The sequence below is a fragment of the Felis catus genome, chromosome C2, assembly GCF_018350175.1.
Source record: "Felis catus isolate Fca126 chromosome C2, F.catus_Fca126_mat1.0, whole genome shotgun sequence".
Classification (NCBI taxonomy): domain Eukaryota; kingdom Metazoa; phylum Chordata; class Mammalia; order Carnivora; family Felidae; genus Felis; species Felis catus.
This window is the reverse complement of record NC_058376.1, coordinates 53,948,475-53,963,713: the sequence shown is the minus strand read 5'-3', so window position 1 is coordinate 53,963,713 and position 15,239 is coordinate 53,948,475. Positions and strand designations below refer to the sequence as shown.

At 36.5% G+C, this 15,239-nt stretch overlaps 1 long non-coding RNA gene across 4 annotated transcripts in view; it reads left to right on the top strand.

Moving 5' to 3' along the window:
- The first annotated feature begins 651 nt into the window (after window positions 1-651).
- The window catches only part of LOC123379940, a 216,285-nt gene continuing 201,697 nt past the window's right edge, over window positions 652-15,239 (top strand). For 3 of the 4 annotated variants that reach the window (XR_006585025.1, XR_006585023.1, XR_006585024.1), the window contains exons 1-2: window positions 652-817; window positions 12,368-12,404. This is a non-coding gene — a long non-coding RNA (uncharacterized LOC123379940). The remainder of the gene's footprint in view (window positions 818-12,367; window positions 12,405-15,239) is intronic. The other variant, XR_006585022.1, reaches the window with a different exon arrangement.

The window sequence follows — 15,239 nt, the reverse complement described above, 5'->3', positions numbered from 1 at the left end:
GCATACAAGTGTTGTTTTGTTTTTCTGGAAAATTCACTGAGTTAATATTCAAGAAGAGAAGAAATGACTTTGAATAATTAAATATGTAAGACCCTGTTAGGCTTTTTGGAATTGATATCTCATCTGATTTGTCAAAACACACATCTTTGCAGGAACCAGAATGCTCAGTAGCTGCTTTGGCATGTGTTTAGTTTGATTTAGTACCACTTTCTGCTTTTCTTTCTAGACCCTCTCTGATTTGTTTTCAACCCTAGCCATGTCTTTTCATGCCTGTCACTCTCTTTTATAATTAGAACACTCTGAGGATTTGCATTAAAGTTTAAGCTACATTAAGAATCCAAGGGGTTGCCTGGGTGGCTCAGTTGGTTGGGCGTCCGACTTGGGCTCAAGTCATGATCTCGCGGTCTGTGAGTTCGAGCCCTGCGTCGGGCTCTGTGCTGACAGCTCAGAGCCTGGAGACTGCTTCGGATTCTGTCTCCCTCTCTCTCTGCCCCTCCCCGCTCATGCTCTGTCTCTCTCTCTGTCAAAAATAAATAAACATTAAAAAAAATTTAAAAAAAAAGAATCCAAGGTCTTTTTTTTTTTAAACAGTGTTTTGAACAAGTGGATGACACTTTCCATGGGTATCTTATTTAGTAGGTCTTCCCACCACTGAGGGGGCCCCGCATTGTATTATAATCTCATCATCTTTCTGCACAGACTTGTTGGTTGAACAGGTGGCACCTGGGTGAGGCTCCATTTGCGGCAGACCGCTTCAGCAACACCTGCCCTGCCTCAGACACCTGTAGTGGCTGAATTCATGGAAGACTAGTTCAGGGTAAGTAGAGAAAGGAAGTAAGAATTTCTAAAAGTTCTGAATTCAGGGATGTCTCTAGAAAACTGAACTTTATTTTTCAGAAGTATATGGGACATATTGTATCTGATTTGGCTGGTAAATATCCATCTACACATGAGGAAGTTAGAAAGAAAGAATGAAATGAAACAATCTGGTATTAACTGGTTAATAAAGGAACTTTTTAAATGTTTGATGCTTGTATTCAACGATCTATATATAATATAATTTATGTTTAATCACACAGAAGCCTTGCCAAGTAGTAGTCCTGTAGGAATTACTCTAATGAATACATAAGCACCTCTTGTATTGAGCATATTAATTGCTTATATGCAAATGATTTTAAGTTCTTGAACAGTTGACTTAAGAAGGATAAACATTATCTCTGTAATCTTGTATATGATATTCATTTGCTTAGCAAGCTTTTTTTTTCTGATGGATTACATAAAAGCAAACCTTATAATCAACAGAATATAAATTATCCTTAGTTTGGAAAAACAAATTAATGAGGTTTTATGATCTTAATTTCTAGACTTCTCTATCACCTAACTCAATATGGGGCAGTAATATACCATACGTTGGTATAAGTGACTCATACTTGTACATTGACTTTTAGTCCTTATTTTTTTCTGCTACCTTTTAAATGACCTAGGTAATTTTGAAAAATAGGATTGCATTAGTGTTATGGAATTAGACATGAGGCAGCTCAGTTTACCTATATGAATGGGAGCATCTTTATTGTTTTGGCATTTACATGAATGGATCTTCTAGTACCTTTGTTGTCCAAAGACATCTTTGATGATATTTCTCTAGGGTCTCCAGATATCACCCATATTTTTGGGATGTTAATTCTTAAGTATGAAAAAGTAGAATTTATAATATCTCAGAGTTGGCAAGAGCTTTAAGATTAGCTTGTAAAAACCACAAATTATGTACAAATCATAGTTTCCAGAAATCTTCTATTTGTAAGGATTTCCCTAGTACAATGAAAGGGCTCTGTGCAGAGCCAGGCACATGGGTCTTAATTCATCATAACCACACACATACACACTCATAGCAGTCAGATGATAAAATAATTTCTTATTAGAGCCAAGTAAACATGTCATAATTAATTTGAACCACACACATATGGGTCACTATACCTAAGGAACAGGACGTTAATTCTGATCACAGGGTCTCCAGTTGGTGCAAAAGAAAGAGGAAAAGAGATCCATCCTTTCAGAATTCACCTGAAAAGTTTCAAATATGTCTACAACTCTCCTAATCAGAATTTTGCTATTTGTTTTATATCCACAGATATGTGATCTTCTGGATTTTAGATTTGAGTGAAATTTCCTATGGATTTATTTGTCAGTGTATATCTTTATCCCAGAGAAGTTCAGATTATTGGCATGTTTCCTGAAGTGTGTTTTGCATAGGAATGGTTAAATAAAATACTTATAAGGAGACCTTGCAATTTTTTTTCAAGTAAATTAGAGGAATTCTGGGTATATTTATTGATTCATTAAACAAATGTTTATTAACTACTGTATGGGGAACACAATGTAAGATACTGTTCATATAATGGGTAAAATGGACGTGATCATTGCCTCATACTGCTTATGTTCTAATAAGGAAAACAGACATTAAGTGCCATGGTCTAAATATTTGTGTGGCCTCCCCCCAGTGTATATGTTGAAATCCTGGTGTCAAATGTGATATAGAAGATGGTCCCTTAAGAGATGATTAGGTCGTGAGGGTAGAACCCTCATGAATGGGATTACTGTTCTTATAAAAGAGGCTTCCACCATGTGAAGACATAGCAAGAAGGCTTTGGCTATAAACTAGGAAGAGGGTCTTTCCCTGACCATGCTGGCGCTTGATCTTGGACTTTAAATCTCCACAACTGTGAGAAATAAATTTCTGTTGTTTATAAGCCAACCAGTCTATTTTATTATAGCAGCCCAAATGGACTAAGACATTCATCAACTAATTACAGAAATATTCACTATGTAACTGAGATAATTGCAATGAATACAAAGTATAGGACATATATGGTAGACCGTTCTAGGAGGTCTTGTGTAGTTTTGGAGTATTTGGGGGCTAGAGAAACTTTTCCAGGAGAAGAGGGAGGTCAGCAATGCAGGAATGGAGTAGCATGTGCAAAGCAGCATGTTTTCTGAGATAAACAGAAACATGTTTGAGAAATTTAAACTCATTGTAGTGGAAGCACACACAAGGAGGTTGGTGCAGTAAGCAGATGCCAGTATGAGGAAAGCACCCATAATTTTTTAAAGACCATTTTTGAAAGAGAATGGCATGGTCAGATTTTTATTTTTATTTAAAAAAAATTATTAAAAAATTTTTAATGTTTGCTTTTGAGAGAGAGAGTGTGTGTGTGCGCGCGCGCGTACGCATGTGAATGGGGGAGGGGCAGACAGAGGGAGAGAGAGGATCTGAAGCAGGCTCCATGCTGACAGCAGAGAGCCCGATGTGGGACTCAAACTCATGAACCATGAGATCATGACCTGAGCCAAAGTTGAACACTTCAGTGGCTGAGCCACCCAGGCGCCCCAGATTTTTATTTTTAAAGTAACACTTTGGTTGCAGTATAGAGATTAGGGTAGAAGTGGGTGGTATGAACTGAATTGTGATCCCCACCCCCAACCAGACTTATATGTTGAAGCCCTAATACGACGGTCTATGGAGTTAGGGCCTAAAAAGAGGTAGTAAAAAGTGAGGATATAAGGCTGGGGCCTTAATCTGAGAGGACTGGAGTCTTTATAAGAATAGGAAGAGGCATCACAGCTCTTTCTCTCAGCCTGTGCTCAGAGAAGAGGCCTTGTGAGGACACAGTAAGAAGGTGGCCATTTGCAAGCCAGGAGGAGAGGTCTCACCAGAAACAAAATTTACTGGCACCTTGATCATGGACTTCTAGTGTTCAGAGCCATGAGAAAATAAGCTTCTGTTGTTTAAGCCACCTAGCCTGTGGTATTTTGTTATGGAGCCAAGCTGACTAATTAATATAGGTGGAAAGAAGGCTTATGGGAGTACTGAGTAAGGGACCACAGCAGTAGTTCAGATAAGAGATAATGTGTGCACTATGATGGAAATGGCAGAAATTGAGAAAAATGCACAGAAGCAAGAGGCTTTTCACATGTAGAATTAAAAGGATTTGATGTTGTATTTATATTTAAGATGAGAGAGAGACGGAGAGAGATATAAAGCCTTCTGACTTGCACTGTAGATGAATGATTTGTACACCTCCGGAGTCACGTGAAGATCAGGTTTGGAGCTATAACACTTACCTTCAGTTTTTGACACATGAAGGCTTTTAGGTGACTTTGGAAATGTGTAAGAGGGAGATGGCAATGGAGCTTACAGAGAAATTAACGTTCAATAGATTCTGTACTGTATGACTTCTCAGAGCTTTTAACATCTTTAAATATGTATGTGAATTGTGACTCTGCAAGATAGGGTTTTGGTTTTTTTGCAGTCCTTTTTCAAACTTGGACCTCTCTGAGCAGGAAAAAAAAAATCACAGGGCTAGTATTCTGTAGGATATATTTGGTAATTGCTGGTCTGTCAGCACATTTTAAATTATTTTCCTTCCCTGCTGCTTCGCTGCTGCTTAATATCAGTAACTTTTGATTTTATTTAATAAAACATACTTTGGACACATGATGGCCAGTATACTCGCAAATTGTGGAAATGAAGCAGAAAAGGATTCAAGACAGGAAATTCAGTCCCAGGTTTCCTCTGTAAACATTGCCAGTGTCCTTTAGAGTGCCTGGCAGGAGCTGAGCTGAATGTTCAGAGCAGGGAACACTCTCTGCCTTCAGGCCGCATCTGGATACCGTATTCAGGTAGTGTTAATGAACAACACCCCTGTCCTGAAATCCTTGCCGCCTGCAAAAGTTGTTGACTCTCTCAGGGTTATACCACTCCTAGGGTTGCATCCTATCCTGAAAATTTAGAGTGAGTCTCCCTTGGGTTTGTATATCCCAAGTTTTCAAAGTTATTGCCTAGAGGCTCAAGTCAACCAAGTGTTAGTGGCCTAAAATTTAGTCATATAGAATTACATAAGTTATAATGAGTTTTCCTTAGTGCTTTTGGCATATAATATCATACTGTATGCAACATTTTACAATTGGCTTTTCCATTCAACATATATTTTGGAAATTTATTCATGTAACCACATGCAAATCTATCTTTTTTTAACTAGTAATATTCTATAGTATGAATGTGTCAAAATATATTCAGCCATTCTATATTCAGCTAGATAAAACAAAACAAAAGAAAACAAAACACTATGAACTGGGTATTATTAGTAAGAAATATAGCAACAGGAAGAGCAAAAACAAGAATTGAATGATTCTGGGGGTGCCTGGGTGGCTCAGTGGGTTAAGCCTCTGACTTTGGTTTAGGTCATGATCTTGTGGTTCACGAGTTCAAGCCCTGTATTGGGCTCTGTTCTGACAGCTCAGAGCCTGGGGCTTGTTTTGGATTCTCTGTCTCCCTCTCTCTCTTCCCCTTCCCCACTCGTGCTCTCTCAAAAATAAACATTTTTTAAAAATTTTAAAAAAAGAATTGAATGATTCTGCCTGTTTTTTGCCCAAAAGCTATGTGGACTATAAGAAATTTAATTAATTCATGTTAATTATCTTCTCGTTGTATTTTTTTTTGAGAAATAAATGACCAGTAAATAGATTTCTAGAAAAACTCTTTATGTCAAATTTTATTCCTAATGTGAAATCCTACATGATTTTCTTATTGTTCCAAAAAATATGATCTCTCATTTTTTTTAATGTTTCCCCTCTACTCTAATTAAATCACCTGGAACCTTGTATCCTAGTTATTTGCAATAGCTCATTAAGGCGCACAACCTCCTGTGTGCCCCTCCCCACCCCCTCCCCTCCAGAGTACCTTGCTCATAGGGGATCTACAGGTATTTCTTGGTTTGATTTTTGAATTAAACTAGATTGCTTATTCATTTCTGGTTATTAGAAGATCAGCATGTTCTTGAGATTGATGTGTACCATTACACTTTTGACAGTTTTTTAAAAAATATATTGAATTGGGAGGTTAATGATTTAAACACCTCCAAAAGTAGACCTGTTTGTTATCCATGCTTCCTAATACTTCTTTCTACCTTATTCTGCCATTGTTTGCATGCGGTACAACAGCAAAATGATTGCTAGGTAGTTGAAAAGGTTGAACTCAATTTACCAATTGCTGCAATGTAGGAAAAAAAAAACAGCCATGAGCCATAATTTCCATTATGAAATATCTATAGAAAGGAGGTTAAATCTGTGTTACAATAAGATGTTAATAGGACTTTACCAAAACAATTAAAGAAACATGTTTACTGTTAGAATAACTGAAGTCAAGCCTATTATTCCTCAATTTGGCAGAACAGGTATTTTGGGGGTAATTTATATGTAACGTCAGGTAGAAACTTGCTTTCTCCAGGAAAACTTTCTATTGATAATCAAGTTTCCATATGGATTATTATAATTTTCAGGATATCCCTGTAGCAAAAATAAAATAATTGGAAGTATATTTAGATATGTGCTCACACCTGATAGCAATGTGTTTAAAAGCAAATTAAATCAACCTCATTTAGGAGAGCTCAAATCTACTATGTACTATCTAAGATTCTTTGCTGTCCAAGTAAAGATCATAGTCAAGGAATAATACCATTGCTCAGAGTTTAGGAATTCCTAGGTAGAGACAGAAGTAGGAAGTCAAAATATCTGCCAAGAATTAATAGGCTATAATAGGATGAAAGGAGTCTCTCTCCCATTTTATTTACTCCTTAATTGACCCTAAGCAGATGTGGAAAATATCAATCCCCTGTCACTTTACATGACAAGTCTAGCATCAGCCTATCAGATTGGCCTATGAACTCTTTGCCTCCATCAGTTTCACTATTGGCATCATGGAACTGACCATCCTGGGTGAGAATGCTATTTAGCTGCTTTTCTAAAATGTCAGAAAATATCATTGATTGCAACTCTCGCATTTTATAACAATAATAAGTTCTTTGAAGGACATCTAGGTTGGCTGTTTACATTATAGGGAGAGAGTTGTATATGTGGCATTTTGGACAGAATTTTGGAGTGAGCAGTGATTTTGTTGTCATTGCTAATGTGATAGCCTCAAATTTTACAATATGCACTGATAATACAATGGTCACCAGGACTTGGGGTATAAATCATCACTAGGCAGCATCATTAGTATTATGTTGAAACCAGAGGTAGGAGGAGAAGGCAGTGGTATGTACAGAGAAGACTTGAGGTTGTAAGAACCCAGGTTCTTTTGAGTGTTAATTTAACATGCCCTGGGCTGCTTCAATCCAGTCTCTTTTTGTTACCACATTCTTTCATAAATGATAGGCAAATGGACAACAGGCAGGAAATGTCTTCTCATTCTTCTACGTAAAACTCCTGGTCCTGAAATTTGGGTGTTTCCATCATACTGTGTGTATCTATGGCTATTGCTTTTGCTGGTGATTGCAGCAACTGTTCAGATAATTGCAGTTATCACCTCCATATGATTTCCTTCTATGATTAAAAAATTAATATGTGAATGTAATTCTGGAGAGCACCATTCTTAGATTTTATTATCAATTTTCAATACAGAGTTATGCAAATGTAGGACCTCATAAATGTCACTTAATGCTAATGATTTGCAGCTTGGCAAGGAGTTTCAGCTTTTTGAATGGATTAAAAGAATAGAGAGAATTTTACATTTGTTGGGAATACAGTATCAGTGAAGTACCTAACTGGGAGGCTGTTCTTTCCTGAGAGAAAAGAACAGTTAACTTTTTGTTTCTTCCTGATTAAGAAAGATGTTAATGTCTCCTCGTTCCCTCCTCAAGCCTTTCTCAAGATGGAGATGCCATCTCTGTCACCTGCCTTGGGGGGAGAAAGCAGTGTAGAAGAGTTGCAGTTTCATGGTATCCCAGCAATGTAAAACACTAATTTTCTGGGATAAACTGTAAGTTCAGAAGAAATAGAATTTCCTAGCATGTCAATTTTGGACATTCTGTGAGTGTCCATCAAAGAAGGCTGTGAATTGCTTCTGTCAGTATGACTGGCATAAGCTCTTAAATCTGTTGACAGCTTGCAGTTCTTTTTTCTGACTCTCAAATTATTGATACTATTATGCAGTAACTTTCGTGTTAATGCAATAACAAAATAAATGATTGAATATAGATTTTGAAATAACATCACATACTTAAAAATTAAACCTCAGATCCATATTTATTGTCACTCAACAGCCGCTTGATCATATCAGGGTGTTACACTTGAATTCAATTTTAACCAAGTGTTAAAATGTGAGGTGACTTCCTAGGATGTCCACATACTTGAACTGGATTTGGGTAACATTATATTATTAATTAATCCATCTGGATAAATGGCATCTGACTTATGCTTTTACTCTATAGCTAGTATATTTTGAATTATTTTGCAAACTATGCCTTACTAGATTGTCACTATGCCTTAACTAGTTGTATTTCTATATACTGCAAAATTGCTTGTATTCTAATAAAGTTAATCTGATTTATCATACTTTTACAAGCATGGATCTCTGATGGTAACACTTTTTTTAGTGTTTAATGCTGAATTTCACCTTTTGGTTAAAGGCTTATTTAAAATGTGAATAAGCTATTTTTTAATAAAAATGAATATGAGTCACAGTTTTGCAAACTTGGATGGGCTTGATATGAATCTAGCTTTGGTCAACACTGCCTATTCTGAAATATTTAGTAATACCTTATATTCACTTTAATTCATCAAGGCACTTGAGGCTCTTGTAGTATAGTATAAATGTTGAGTAGCATTGTCTGACTTTGCAGAACTCACTATCTAGCAAGGAAGACAAGCACATGAATAGTTAGCCTGTTATGATACATGTTCTGATGGCGTGGTGCATATAGAGTGTGCATAAGACTGGGAATGGCGAACCTGATGTGGGATCACAGGGAGGCTTCGCAGGAGAGGTGGGGCATTTGAACAAGGTCTGTATAAGAGTATATCATGCAGATGAGGGGACAGCAGTGAAATCCCAGGCCGAGAGGGCAGCATAAGCAAAGGCACAGACCAATGAAAGTGTATTGTGGATTTGAAAATTTTCAGTAGTCATGAATAAATGGTTCATGGTATGTGTGTATGGGGTAGGGGAGATAGGTAGAAAGGTGGGAACGAGAAGGGTAGGAGATTAAGATGTAAAAGGTTAGATAGCCACATGATATTTTGATGTAGCCTAAAATGCTAAGATGTTTTACTTTAAATTATTTTCAGAAGTGTCAAATAATATGCACAGACATTCCTCTTCCATCTCCAACACTTGGCACTGTTGGCCATTCCCTAAACTACCTAGGGATAGGATGAAGGTCAGAGTTGTAGGGTGCTGTGAGAGCTAGGATAGAAATACAGATTGGGTACAGGTTAGGAAGATTATTTTCATATTAATTGGCTTCCCTAGACATCTTGAATTACAAAACTACTCAAAAATGAGTCAACACAATTGTCATAAGTTCACCCCTTTTCTAATATGGCTCAAAGGTGAACCCATGTGCTGTGACTAAGACTGTGGCTCACCATAGGTTTTCCTACTTAACCTTGGGATTCAGGCACCACATCTAGAGTCTTCCTTGATTCCATAAAGAGGAGTTAAGAGAAAGTTTCAGACACCCAGCCCTTCCTACCTCTAGACTCAGATCGTCACCAACCAGCACAATTTACCTTGTATTCACCAGGAAAAATCTTATGCCTCTATCTGTGATCCATCAGACACAAGAGAAGCCCTAGACTAACCATCATCCTTCAGCTCCAATATTTCTGTAAGGCTACCCATAACCTTATGTTACCTCTTGCCACGTATCTCAAACTCCTAAACTATTTTCATTGTACTTTCTAGAAATCATTGTCCAGCATCAGCAAATATTTCTTTTGTGACCACACTCTTACCAAAACATTTAAATCACATTTTTTTCTAATAAAAGACTATTAACCCCTTAAGACACTATTTCCCCTTTAGCTCACTCAGCTGTTGGTAGTCTTTCTTTCACAGATCCCATACTCTTTAAACTGGAGAATGATTTTATGTCATTTGATTACATTACTCGTGTTTTATTGTTCTGATTTTATCTCAACCTCTGGATTATTCCTCTTCCTTTCTCAAAGATTTTATCATCTTTTAACTGTTTTTCCAACACCATTCCTACATTAATTGTACTTGAGTTCAGCTTCAGTTTGATGATCCTTTCAGCATTGTGTCCTTCAGTGACCTTGTCCTTCATTTATTTCAGCTCTCACTCATATGGTATTACTTTAGACCATATTGTTACCAAAAACCACAGCCCCTCCAATATATTAATTCAATGCATTCCACTCTCCATCAGGATTGAATCCTATGGGCATCTTACAGATGTTTCTGGCCTCCTGCTCAGTTCTTTTGTCCCTCTATTGTTTTATTGACTTGGGAAAAAGCCACTACCCTAGTTAAAAAGAGCTCTTTGCCTCCTCCATGTTTACATTTGTCTTCTGGCTTGAGAACAACACCCAAACATACTGAATGATTCTACTTTAAATCCATGGCCATGAATGTCAGATGGATTTTTAATGCTACCTGGAAATCACACTGAATTTTCATAGGCCAGCCTGGACTCTCCTATGCTACTCTTTCATGTTAGTTCCTTTTTCTCAAACCTCTTAAACCTTGTCCTCCATCTGTAATCTCAGATAATGTCATTGCTTCCTATTCCACTGAGAAAATTGAAACACCCAAAGGAGAACTTCTAAGGACTCCCACAGCTGCATCTCCTCACCTGTCAGTTTTTCCATTTCCATTCTTTTGCCTTTGTGCCTGTATCTGGTCTCCTATCTAAAGCCAGTCCTTTTACTTATATATCATTCTATTCTTGCTTTCCTATTTGATTATCTTTCCACTTAGCTTCTCAAAGGTTGTACTTCATCAATTATCTATACCCTTTTTTAAAAAGTTTAGTGAGGTATAATTGATATTCAATAAACTGAAGATGCTTAAAATATAAATTCTGGCATATGTAGACACACATGAAACTATCACCATATTTAAGATAATGAACATATTTCTTACCTTTCAAAGTTTCCTCATGTCCCACTGAAATCCTTCCCTTTCTTCTCCCCACCCACGCACCTATCTTCAGACAAGCACTCTGTCACCATACTTTGTCACTGTAGAGTAATGTCATTTTCTTTAATTTTATATGAATGAATAACAATATGTGTTGTAGACTCTGGGTCTAGAGTTCTTTCTTGCCTAGCAAGAAAGCGGGACACAGGATTAAAATGCGAGAGATGGTTAATGTCCAGGAGAAGACAAGAGCCCCAAATAAGGGTCCTTGCTCCGTATTTATTAAGATCAGAAGGCTTACAAACATGATGGATGTGCACAAAGAGACAATCAATCTGTGAACATTAACTTATGGGCAAGAGAGAAAGGGGTTTTGAAGATATACGATGTTAGGGGTTTGGGTCAATAGAAACCAAACCAAAATCCTGTCACTGGGCAGATGGATGTTAATGGCAGACATGAGGCGCTGTGTCTGTTTATGTTAGCCAGCCTAGGGGATAAGACAAATAGAGCATGTAACCTCAGGGTCAACAAGGTACCTTTCCTTTGCTAATCAGCTCTGCTCTGGGCAGTTTCACTCACAGCAGTCTATAGTCCTATTTACCTGTTTACCTAATTTGGTTCTTCCTTCCTGTGAGAGCAGCTTTCTGCTATAGTACTAAATTGGGGGGTATTTTCTCCCTAAATACCTAATCTTGCTTACCTCATATCCCTTTGTATTGGGGCCTTTGCCCCCCTACTCTATTCTGGGGGCCTTTGCCCCTGCCTCTATCCTGGGCGCCTTTGTCCCCCCCACCCCACTCTATCCCTATTTATCTAATCTTGTTTACCCAAACTTGGGTGTGAGCATCCTATGGCTTTGTAATTTTTTATGCCTTGTTAACCCATCAGTACAGGCTCAGAGAATTACTAAGCTTATTCCCCACAAATATGTACTCTAGTTTCTCTGGCTTTATTTTTTTAATATATATTTTTAAATTTTTAATGTTTCTGTTTTTGAGAGAGAGAAAGAGAGACAGCATGAGTGGAGGAGGGGCAGAGAGAGAAGGAGACACAGAATCTGAAGCAGGCTCTAGGCTCTGAGCTGTCAGCACAGAGCCCTGCATAGGGCTCAAACCCATGAACCGTGAGATCATGATCTGAGCAGATATCAGACCCTTAACCAATTAAGCCACCCAGGTGTCCCTGTTTGGCTTTATTTTTAACGCATACACACTTAGTTTGAAATTCACTGATGTATTGTAGGTTTTTTTTCACATTTTTTTGTTGTATTTATTCCTAAGTATTTCATATGTTTTCTGTCAAAGGTGGTATATTTTTTCAGTAGCTGTTCATTGCTAGAGTTAGGGATAAGACTGATTTTTCCATCTTGATCTTTAATCCTGTGATATCGATCAACTCACTTATTAGATTTAATATCTTGTTTTGCAGATTTCATTGGATTTTCAAGAAGAGGATCATATTATCGGTGAGTAATTACAGTATTTTTTTCTCCCAGTATGGATGCCTTTTATTTTCTTGGCATGCTGCACTGGAAAACCTCTAGTATAATGTTGAATAGAAGAGATGAGAGCAGACATCCTTGTCTCATTACTGATCTTAGGAAAAAAGCAAGCTGTTTCTTACCTTTTAATATGTTGCTAGCTGTAGATATTTCCTAGATGCTTTTTATGAAGTTGAGAAAGTTCCCTTCTGTTCCTATTTTGGTAAGTATTTTTATCAAGGATGGATGTTACATTTTGTCAAATGCTTTCTCTGTGTCTACTGATGTAATCATATGGTTTTTCCATTTTAGTTTGTTGCTGTGATTAATTACATTGATTGACTTTTAAATGGTTAAATCAATCTTGCATTCCTGTGATAAAACCTAATTGGTTAGGATATTACTCTTTTTTATATATTGTTGAATTTAATTTGCTAAAATGTGCTAAGTATTATTATGTCTGTTTTTGTGAGGGACATTGGCTTGTCATTTTATTTTCTGGTAATGTCTTTCTATTGGTATCAATATAAAAATAGCCTTATAGAATGAGTTGGGAAGTATTGCCTGTCCTTCAATTTTATGATTTATATAAAAGTGGCATTATTTATTATGGGGTGCTTGGGTGGCTCAGTCGGTTAAGCGTCTGACTTCGGTTCAGGTCATGATCTCATGGTTCGTGAGTTCGAGACCCGCATTGGGCTCTATGCTGACAGTTTAGAGCCTGGAGCCTGCTTTGGATTCTGTGTCTCCCTCTCTGTCTGCCCCTCCCTCACTCTCGCTCTGCCTCTCTCACTCTCACACAAAAATAAACATTAAAATTTTTTTTTAAATTAAAAAAATAAAAAAGAGGCATTATTTCTTAAATATTTGGTAGAATTCACCAATAAAGCCATCTGGTCTAGTATTATTCTCTGTGGGAAGGTTTTCAAAAACAAATTATTTAATAGATATATGGCTATTCAGAATATCTATTTCTTCTTGAGTGAGATATGGTAGTTTATGTTTTAAGCAACTTTCATTTAATCTAATTAGCTGAGTTTATTGCCACAGTAACTCTCATATTATGCTTTTAATAACAGTAAAATTTGTAAATTGTCACTTTGTTCATTCCAGATATTGATAATCTGTATCTTCTCTTTCCTTGGTCAGTATAGTCATACCATTCTGTGATATCATTCACACACCTCTATAGTAGACGTCTATTAATTTTATTAGTTTCAAAGAATTAGTATCAGTTTTTGTTTCATTGATATTCTCTATTGTTTTTCTGTTTTCTACTTTATTGATTTAAGTTTTGATATTTTTATTTCCTTTCTTTGGTTGTTTTAGGTTTATTTTGCTCCTCATTTTCTAGATTCTTAGATGAAAGCTGAGGTCACTGACTTAAGATCTTTCTTATTTTCTGATTTGTGCATTCACGGCTGTAATTTTCCTTCTAAGTATTGCTGTAGTGGCATCCCACAAATTTTGATATGTTGTGCCTTCATTCATTGCAGAATACTTTCTAATTTCCCTTTTGATTTCTTCTTTTACCCTTGGGTTCTTTAGAAGTGTCTTATTCTAGTTTTCAAGTATTTAGGAAATTTCCTGAGATCTTTGTGTTATTTATTGTTAATTTAATTCCATTGCGATCAAAGAACATAATATGTATAAATCTAATTCTATTAAGTTTATTGAGACTTGATCTATGGCCCAGAATATGGCTTACCCTGGTAAACAGACCATGTACACTTGAGAAGGATTTGTATTTTGCTGTTGTACAGTAGAATGTTCACTAAATGTATATTAGGCCTAATTGATTGATAATGTTATTCAAATCTATTACATCTTACCGATTTTGAGTCTCTTTGTTCTGTAAATCATTAGAGGGGTATTGAATTTTCTGACTGTAATTGTGGATTTATCTGCTTTTTTTTCCTCACAGCTCTGTCAGTATTTGCTTTATGCATCTTGAAACTTTATTATTAGGACACAAAAATTTATGACTTTTAGGTCCTGTTGAAGAATTGGCCTATTAACATTATGAAATGTTTATCTTGTTTATCTCCAGTAATATTCTGAGCTTTGAAATCTAGTTTGTCTGATATCAATATAGCCACTTCTGTTTTCTTTAGATTAGTGTTTGCATGGAATCTCTCTATTCTTTTACTTTTAAGTTATTCGTTTCTTTATATTTAAAGTAGTTTTCTTAAAATACCATGTAGTTGGGTCTTGCTTTTGTATCGAATATGGAAATGTCTGCTTTTTCATTAGGGTGTTTATATCATTTACATTGAGTATGAATCAACACCCACAGTTTGCTACATCTCTAGCCTTCCCTTATATTTGATGACAACTCCATTTTTTTCTAGGCCAAAATAAACAAAAAAATGAAAGCATAAAAAATCTTGCAGTTATGTTTGATTCTTCTCTTTCTTTCATAATCTCCATCAAATCTGTTAAGACATTCTATTAGTTCTTCCTTAAAAATGTGTTCATAATATGACCATTTTTCATCATTTTCACTCATCAAAAGGGATGCCATCTTGTTCTGAGCCATCATCATCTTTCGTGTGGCATGCAGTGGCTACTTTTTTGTTACTGCTTTTCTCTTCTCTTTCTCAAGGCAGTAGGGAGGGTGTTGACTTAAAAATGTAGTTGTAAATCAGAACATGTCACTTTGCTCAAAATCCTGAAGTAGTTTACTATTTCATTCAGAATAAAGCTGTCATCCTTTTTTAAAAAGTTTTTTTTCTTGTTTATTCATTTTTGAGACAGACAGAGTGTGAGTGGGGCAGGGGCAGAGAGAGAGGGAGACAGAATCTGACATAGGCTTCAGGC